The 10037-nt window shown below is 41.8% G+C and overlaps 1 long non-coding RNA gene across 3 annotated transcripts in view; it reads right to left on the bottom strand.

The window, feature by feature from the left end:
• Positions 1 to 5669: 5669 nt before the first annotated feature.
• Positions 5670 to 10037, bottom strand: part of LOC108350096 (uncharacterized) — a 35567-nt gene continuing 31199 nt past the window's right edge. For all 3 annotated transcript variants that reach the window (XR_005501247.2, XR_001836884.3, XR_005501246.2), the window contains one exon: positions 5670 to 5868. This is a non-coding gene — a long non-coding RNA (uncharacterized LOC108350096). The remainder of the gene's footprint in view (positions 5869 to 10037) is intronic.

Genomic DNA, 10037 nt, shown 5'->3' with positions numbered 1-10037 from the left:
TAACATGTGAATGTCTCATCATTGCTCTTCCCTTAGTTTTCATTTATAGTTTTCTCTTACTCACCCTTGACATACACACACTCATTTTTATCTGTTTAGTGACAATGTCTCCCACTCCAGTTATGTAAGACTGTTCTGACCAAAGTGACTACTAGAAGAAAAGGTTAACCACACCTTCTATCCCTTGCTTTAAAATAGATTCAGTGCTGTTAACACCCAAATCTTCAGCAGGACCTCCAAGGGCTTCACAACCTGATTCCAGTTCCTACAGCAGCCTCATTCTCGCACCCTTCTGCATCTCCACCATTGATCCATGTCCTTCACCCTGACTTCATCTGGTACCTCCTCACACTCTTTGCCTTTATCTCCTTCTTGTATAAGTTCTCCAGCTTATTCCTGGGAAATAATCAGGAGTATCATGGCACAAGGCATCCTCACCTACCTCCTTAAGCATGGTCAGCTAGTGACACATCAGAATTACACCAACATTTTGACATGAGAGCCAAAGCAGGTGCTTAGGCTGTGTTCATGGGAGAATCTGACTACATCGAGGCTGCCTATAAGGGGATGGTCTGTAGTTCTGTGTCATAGGATCCAGGACCTTGCAAAGGTCCAGACATCAAGGAAATCTCATTTTAGGAGAAGAGATGTTGAACACACTACACTGGGGTCTGAGATATTTTTTTTTCTAGTCCAGGGCAACCTTGAGCTCTGGTTAGAATGCTTGGGAATGAAGTCAGCTAAAAACAAATTGGTGAAAGTTTTTTTACTGACAGCTTATTAAAACAGAATCACTAAAAACAAGCTCATGGATTGTCTGGAGAAAACCATGAGAAGAAAACAGTACTCATCCCATCACTTGGGAGATAATAGCAGCTGAATCTGTGAGTTCAAGGCCAGCCTGGACTGCATAGAGAGTTCCAAGGTAGCCATGGCTACACGGTCAAATTCTGCATCAAAAAATCATTTTACCATAGAGCACTTTGTAAACTGTATAGATATATTGAACTAGCTCCCAAATTCAAGATGCACTTTTAAAAGTACGTGTCCTTCTGAGGGAAAGAGAGAAGGAAAGAAGGGAAGGGATGCAGAATCACATTCGCTGTAGCTAAGAATCGGTACCAGGATTTAGTAGCAGTCATCCCTAAGGCAAGGACAAAGAAATCAGACATTGCCACCTGATGCTTCAAAAGATACTGAAGATCCCAAATAAGGGCTTTCTTTCAGCCACTTAATTCTTATTCACGAGGTCCGCTGTACTATATGCCATGATAGGTGCCAAAATTATAGCAGAGAACAAGACAGGAATGAGGAGGAGAAGGCAGATTATAAACCAGTACACAAACAAGAGGGAAAGGCCATTCCAGATATCAATCAATGCAGTGGAAAATAAACCAGGCTAATGTGATGGAGAGATGGGGGTCAGGAGAGGTCCCGCTGAGGCCAAGGAGCTGAGTTATGGAAATCATAAAGGAAGCAGCCTCATGATAGTGTTAGGGGAACCATCTGGTATAGAGAAAAACAAGTCTCCAGACCTCAAATAGTAATGAACTTGGGCATGCCAGGGGTCCAAAGAAGGTCAAAGTAGGAACTGTGTTGGGTAAGCAAGTGAGAACTTGAGAGTGGGTATTTCATAAAAAGGCTCTGAGTCATATTTTAACTTAGAGACCATATTCATGAGGTTGAAACTCCTTCTGTGCATAATAGGCCACGGGAAGCCTCAGCAAATAATCTATGTGCTCTGAAATGTGTCTGTATGTTTAACTGTGGCTGGACTTTAGAAAAGAAAATGCACAGAAAACAGGAGCCAGGGGAGCTAGACAGAGTCGAAATAAAAAGTGTGGCAGTTTTTATATTCCTGAAAAACTTCCTAAAAAAATAATGGTGGGTGCTCAGACATCAGTAACAATGAAAGGGCTAAAATATTTGGTCAAAGTGCAAAATATGTTGCAAGTATAGTAAGAAGGATTTGCTGACTTGTGGAAGGTTGAAATGGAGAGAGTGTAGAATATGAAACTGTTCCAAAACAATGCCTACCAACCAGAGCTTCCAGGGACTAAGCCACTACCCAAAGACTATACATGCACTGACCCTGGGCTCCAACTGCATAGGTAGCAATGAATAGCCTAGTAAGGGCATAGGAATAGCCTAGTAATAGCCTAGGAAGGGGAAGCCCTTGGTCCTGCCAAGACTGAACCCCCAGTGAACGTGATTGTTGGGGGGAGGGCGGCAATGGGGGGAGGATGGGGAAGGGAACACTATATTGAAGGGGAAGGGGAGGGGCTAGGGGGATGTTGGCCTGGAGACCGGGAAGGGGAATAACAATCGAAATGTAAATAAGAAATACTCAAGTTAATAAAGATGAAAAAAAAGAAAAGAAAAGAAACTGTTCCAAGAACTCCAGCTAAAGACATGACTGACTATTGGAAGGCAGGGAACAGAAAACAAATAAAGGGACAAGTAGGAATTGATGGGTGATATCCTTAGATCATTGAAATAGAAATTTAAACACATTCAAGAGTCAGGAAGGAGAATGTGGTTGAAGTTTAGACTGTAGTTGAGTAGAAAAAGTTCCGGAAAAGGAGGAAAGAGATTAAGGGGGAAAATATTCCACATCCTGATGGGAGGCTCCATATTGTCATTGTTAGACATGGTAGCTGTCTACTGGGGAAACTAAAAGAGTAACAGGTATCAAGAATAAAGAAGGTGCAAGAAAGATGGTTCAGCAGTTAAGAGCACTTGTTACTCTTACAGAGGACCAGAGCTGGGTTCCCAGTATCTACATGGCTCACAACCAACTCCATCTTCAAAGGTTCTAATACCTACTCCATCTTCAAGAGTTCTAAAAACTACTCCATCTTCAAGGGTTCTAATACCTTCCTCTTGCCTTCTTGGGCAGTGAATGCATGTGATGTACATATATGCATGCAGGCAGAACACTTACATATAGAGAAGAAAATAAATAAATCTAAAACTGATCTTTAAAAATAAAGAATGAAGGGAATTACATAAGTACTGAGTTGAAACCATGAAATTCTAACTGAAGACACTTTCTATCTTAGCTTATAGTACTTACTGGTCTTGCTGGTCTTAGACTCTGGTTAAGAATGCCCTTGTTGTTGTTGTTGTTGTTGTTGTTGTTGAGGTTTTTGCTGCTGCTGTTGCTGCTGCTGTTTTGAGACAGTCTCACTGTGTAGCTTTGGCTGGCCTGGAACACACTATGTAGACTAGGCTGAATTTACCTGCCTCTGCCTCCCAAATTCTGAGATTAAATGTATATGCCACCACACCCTGCTATAGATTGTTATTATAATCCCATTAGGATCAATGTTTATCCATCTGCTGTTGCTTTTTTTTCCCTTTTAATTCCAAATCATGATTAGATAAAAGGCAAACAACACCATTGCTTTGGTTAACTGGGTCAAAGAGATCTCTACCATCTTACGTTCCAAAAAACATAATTAAAGCCCTGACTAATTAGTAGTAAAGTAACCTTAATTAACTAACCTAACTTACCACTAATCAAGGGGATGGGTCTTCTGAGAGATCCCGGATCATTTTCTAGTCAGTACACAATATAAGTTAATATATATACACACCCCTATGGACACATTCGTTTTTTAAAAATTAAAACTCTTCATTGTTGGCAGGGCAAGTTGGAGGTTACTTGCTTATTTATTTATCCTCTGCTTCTTCTCACAAAGGATTGGGCTCAGAGGACATTATCTTGCATTTGTATTACACAGCTCTTGCCATGATTATGAAAGAAGAAGGTATTTAGCTTGCTCTTAACTGGCTCTGGGTCGTTAGTAAGCCCATGATGATTATCCTGCCCAGAAAGGCAAATGCTTCCATCTCTGATATGCACATTACATCCAGTGACTTAGCAGGAGCTGGCTCATTCTGTGCACTCCAGCCTCCTTTTTCTTAAATGATGAATCCATCTCTCTTACCGTCTTCCAATCTTAGCATGCTTTGTTCTTTCTGGGGGAAACAAATATTCTTTGGACTCCTAGATCCTCTATGTGGCATCTGCTCTATAATTTAGGGAGTAATTGTCCTGACTGTTCACAGTTATTTGGTCCTTTGGAGAGTGTCTATCAGGTAGTCTTCAAGGCTTCCTAATGAGGAGGTAGCAAAACAAACTGCCCTGCAGCAACGTATGCCAGCAGCATGGTCCTTACTGAACAATGACATCTGAGTCCCACAATCCAGGTCTGCAGAATGAGGGTCTGCGCCATCTGCTGTCTGCCATTTGACACTGGTATGCATTCATTTCCAAGTCGAATTCCTTAGTACAGGTTTGGAGTTCGGAGATCTCAAAGAGAAACATTACGAAGCAGGTACATAAGCGCATACCCTTGAGGACACCAAAGTGAAGGACCGAAGGATCAAGTTTCTTCTGCCTCCTAAATTTCTCAAGTGCGCTCTGTTAGAAACCACCCAGGCCACTTGTGCTTTTTCTAGAAGAAAGCATTTGTATCTGTGGAAATCTTGGAACTTACAGCGGGGGAAGCACAATGAGGCACCAGAACTAACGTCTGGAGGAAGTTATAAACTCTTCTGTCCTGAATAGGCTTAGAGGAAGTTATTTTTCTTTCGGACTGAGATTGCTTAAAGCAAGCAGTGAAGCGCCTGGGGGGAGATGGCCACTAGCACCCTTACAGCACAGAGCTGCTCTGCTCCCCATTGCTGGCGGCATCCTTTGCAGATGGATTTGTCTGACAGTTCTAAACAACAGAAATAACACCAGAGGAACATGGGCAGGCTTTGAAGCAGAACCTACCAACCTTTCTGTTCTCCTTCAGCACTTCTGGGTCTGCCAAAGCTGCCTGCATGGTTGCTCTCTTGCCTTTTGTTACTTATGCGCCATTCCCCGTCGATGGATGATTGGAGAGGTTAGTGGGTGCATGGACAGGTGCACTAAAGTGCAGTCTTCCCTTTCTGCCTAAGTCAGGCCATTTGTTCCTGCTCCTCTGTGTAAGGACCTTATTCCTTCAAACACTGTTCCCAAAGCAATGATCAGACTTCAGTGTCTGAAAAGATTATTCGGAAAACTTAATGACCATACAGAGTTATGATCTTATGCCTAAATAAAGATTCTAGTTTGACAAACCATCTATAAACACAGGAATGTAAACGGTATTATCAGAGAGAGAGAGAGAGAGAGAGAGAGAGAGAGAGAGAGAGAGAGAGTTGAAGAGGGGAGAGATTCAAAGTTGATCCTCAGGCTAATCTTTCAGGAAAAAAAAATGCTATGTAAACATCTTTGCTTCTCCAGTTTGTTTCTCCTTATATTGCCATCTTCAATTTTTTAATTGTCATCTGTCTCAGTTAGGGTTTCTATTGCTATATAAAGAGACATCATGACCATGGCAACTGTTATAAAAAGAAAACATTTAACTGGGGCTTGTTTACAGTTTCAGAGGCTTAGTTCATTTTCATCATGGCAGGAAGCATGGCGGCACACAGGCAGACACGGTGCTGAAGAGAAGCTGGTGCTGGAGAGCAGCTGAGAGTTCTATATCTGGATCCCCAGGCAGCAGGAAGACACAGTGACACACTGGGCCTGGCTTGATCAGCTGACACCTCAAAGCCCACCCCTGGTGACGTACTTCCTCCCACACTGCCACACCTACTGAAAAAGATCACACCACTTACTCGTAGTATTCCTTGTGAACCTATGGGGGCCATTTTTATTCAAATCACCAACTTCTGTGACTTGGTTTCCATAAGATTTTAGCCACATCATACTACAAAATGCATTTACTCCAACTTCAGAAGTCCCCATAGTCGATAATAGTCTCAACCTTGTTTTAAAGTCCAAAGTCTCTTCTAAGACTTATGTCAATCTCGTAACTATTACCCCTGTAAAATCAAAACGAAAAAAGCTGGTCACATACTTTAAACATATAATAGCACAGAATACGCATTACCATTCCAAAAAGTAGGAAAGTGAATATAATGAGGAAATACTGGATCAAAGGGAAAATAATGAAAACAAACTTGGATAACTCCAAACTCCATATCTCTATGCTGATGTCAAAACTCACTTCAGATCTCTAACCCCTTTCCACTTTGTTGATTATAACCTCTCTCTCTCTCTCTCTCTCTCTCTCTCTCTCTCTCTCTCTCTCTCTCTCTCTCTCTCTCTCAGGCTGCTTCCATTAGCAATTCTCCTTACCAGGTATCCCAGTACTCTGACATCTCCAACACTTTGGAATCTCCAAGGCAATAAAGGCTTCACCTTCACAACTTCACATAACGGCCTTTCTAGGCCTCCATGCAGGGACACCCCTAGCACATGCCTGTCCTCAGTGGCTTTCCTTAATTGTAGAGAGAAACTCCATAAACCTTTTCTTGTATCCTTAACTCTAAAACCAGAACCATATGGCCCAAGCTAACAAGTTCTCCTGTTGGCTGGGGCTAAACCATGACCTACTTGTCCTAGAATTCACTCATGGATCAGGCCTTGAACTCTGAGAACTACCAGCCTCTACCTACCAAGTGCTGCACCTAAGTTTTTCTTTAATTCCTTTTCACAAGTCGGAAGTTTTGCTGAATGTGGTCTTGCCTTGAGATCACAGCTACTTTTATTCTATTTATCATCAGGCTTTTTTTTTCTTAAATTCTTTAATTCACTTTACGTACCCCCCTCCCTTCTTTCTTCCCTGTCCTACCCTTAAAAAATCCCTCCCCCAACTGCCCCTGCTCCTTCTCCTCAGAGATACCACTGTACCCCAGGGCATCTACTCCTACCAGCAGGACTAGACACATCCTCTCCAACTGAGGCCCAACCAGGGAGAGGGAAAGGTAGTAAAAGTCTAAGTAGAGGGAAAGTATATTCAGTGGTAGGGAACAGAGTCAGAGTCAGCCTCTACTCCAATTATTAGGAGACCCACATGAAGACCAAGTTGTACATTTGTTACAAATGTGTAAGGAGTCTAGGTCTAGCTCTGGCTCGTTCCCTAGTTGGTGGCTCAGACTCTGTGAGACCCCATGGTCCCAGGTTAGATGACTCTGTGGGTCTTCTTGTGATGCCCTTGACCACTCTGACTTGCTCACTTCTATCCCCCACTTTTTCACAAGATTACTGGGGCTTCATCTAACATCTGACTATGGGACTCTGCCTCTGCATCATCTCTGCTAGATGAAGCCTCACAGGAAACAGTTATGCTAGGTTCCTATCCGAAAGCATAGCAGAGTATCCTTGATAATGTTGGGGGTTGGTTCTTATGTGGGATGGGTCAAATGACTTAGCTTCATTGCACTTCTTGGTGCCTTTTTTCTCTTAAAATTGTACATTTTCGAACTTTCCTTGCTTGACTTGCTCCTTTTCATTGTAGATCTGCATAAGCATAGACATTGATAACCATATGACATAGTCTACTCGAGGATGTTTTGAAATCTCTGCAAATGCAATTAACCCAAAACTCTTCAATTTAACCTCAGGCAGATTTTTTTTGACAAGGGTAGAAAGCAGCTACACTCTTTACCAAAATACAACAAGAATAGTGTCTAGGCCACATAGGGAAATTTTTCTCTGAAACTCCTTGAGCCAGATTCCCACAGTTCAAATTATTGTCAGCACCACTCTTTCACATACTTATTAGTGAAGGAATTATTTAATTGGGGGCCTGGCTGTATTACAGTTTCAGAGGTTTAGTACATTATTATCACAGCAGGAAGCATGGCAGCACACAGGCAGACATGGTGCTATAGAGGTACCTGAGAGTTCTACATTTGGATACACCGATAACAGGAAGAGAAAGATACACTAGACCTGGCTTGAGCATCTTAAATCTCAAAGCTTGCCCCCAGTGATGCACTTTCTCCAACAAGGCTACACCTCCTAATAGTGCCAATTTCTGTGAACCTATGGAGGCCATATTTATTCAAACCAGCACAACATCCATCCACCTTTAGATTAGCTAAATACAAAGAAATATCACCCAAAAAGGAGAAATTTATAGGTTTGTCAGAGCATGAAGGTGCATGACACAATCTAACTTCAATACTCACTGAAATGATGTAACAAAGACAGTATGGTTTAGCATAATGATTGGCATGCAAGTAGATTGATCAATTGAACAGACTGCAAATTTAAGAAATAAATCCACTGATTCCAGAGGAAAACACCAAATGCCATCTGAAACCCTGGTGCACAGAAGCTCCCGGAAAAGGCGGCACAGATCTTCCTGGTGGCTGCCGCCGCGGAGAGCTCATAAGCAAACCCCACGAGCAAACTTGAGCCTCGGGACCACGGGTAAGACCAACTTTTCTGCTGCAAGCGACCTGCCTGGTGAACTCAAGACACAGACCCACAGGAACAGCTGAAGACCTGTAGAGAGGAAAAACTACACGCCCGAAAGCAGAACACTCTGTCCCCATAACTGGCTGAAAGAAAACAGGAAAACAGGTCTACAGCACTCCTGAAACACAGGCTATATTATAGGACAGTCTAGCCACTGTCAGAAATAGCAGAACAAAGTAACACTAGAGATAATCTGATGGTGAGAGGCAAGCGCAGGAACTCAAGCAACAGAAACCAAGATTACATGGCATCATCGGAGCCCAATTCTCCCACCAAAGCAAACATGGAATATCCAAACACACCAGAAAAGCAAGATCTAGTTTCAAAATCATATTTGATCATGATGCTGGAGGACTTCAAGAAAGATGTGAAGAACTCCCTTAGAGAACAAGTAGAAGCCTACAGAGAGGAATCGCAGAAATCCCTGAAAGAATTCCAGGAAAACATAAATAAACAAGTAGAAGCCCACAGAGATGAGTCACAAAAATCCCTGAAAGAATTCCAGGAAAACACAATCAAACAGTTGAAGGAATTAAAAAGGGAAATAGAAGCAATCAAGGAAGAACACATGGAAACAACCCTGGATATAGAAAACCAAAAGAAGAGAAAAGGAGCTGTAGATACGAGCTTCACCAACACAATACAAGAGATGGAAGAGAGGATCTCAGGAGCAGAAGATTCCATAGAAATCATTGACTCAACTGTCAAAGATAATGTAAAGCAGAAAAAGCTACTGGTCCAAAACATACAGGAAATCCAGGACTCAGTGAGAAGATCAAACTTAAGGATAATAGGTATAGAAGAGAGTGAAGACTCCCAGCTCAAAGGACCAGTAAATATCTTCAACAAAATCATAGAAGAAAACTTCCTTAACCTAAAGAAAGAGATACCCATACGCATACAAGAAGCCTACAGAACTCCAAATAGATTGGACCAGAAAAGAAACTCCTCCCGTCACATAACAGTCAAAACACCAAATGCACAAAATAAAGAAAGAATATGAAAAGCAGTAAGGGAAAAAGGTCAAGTAACATATAAAGGCAGACCTATCAGAATCACACCAGACTTTTCGCCAGAAACTATGAAAGCCAAGAGATCCTGGACAGACGTCATACAGACCCTAAGAGAACACAAATGCCAGCCCAGGTTACTGTATCCTGCAAAACTCTCAATTAACATAGATGGAGAAACCAAGATATTCCATGACAAAACCAAATTTACACAATATCTTTCTACAAATCCAGCACTACAAAGGATAATAAATGGTAAAGCTCAACATAAGGAGGCAAGCTATACCCTAGAAGAAGCAAGAAACTAATCGTCTTGGCAACAAAACAAACAGAAGAAAAGCACACAAACATAACCTCACATTCCAAATATGAATATAACAGGAAGCAATAATCACTATTCCTTAATATCTCTCAACATCAATGGCCTCAACTCCCCAATAAAAAGATATAGATTGACAAACTGGATACGCAACGAGGACCCTGCATTCTGCTGCCTACAGGAAACACACCTCAGAGACAAAGACAGACACTACCTCAGAGTGAAAGGCTGGAAAACAACTTTCCAAGCAAATGGTCAGAAGAAGCAAGCTGGAGTAGCCATTCTAATATCAAATAAAATCAATTTTCAACTAAAAGTCATCAAAAAAGATAAGGAAGGACACTTCATATTCATCAAAGGAAAAATCCACCAAGATGAACTCTCAATCCTAAAT

Source organism: Rattus norvegicus, chromosome 2 (assembly GCF_036323735.1).
Source record: "Rattus norvegicus strain BN/NHsdMcwi chromosome 2, GRCr8, whole genome shotgun sequence".
NCBI lineage: Eukaryota > Metazoa > Chordata > Mammalia > Rodentia > Muridae > Rattus > Rattus norvegicus.
This window is presented reverse-complemented; position numbering and strand designations above follow the sequence as displayed.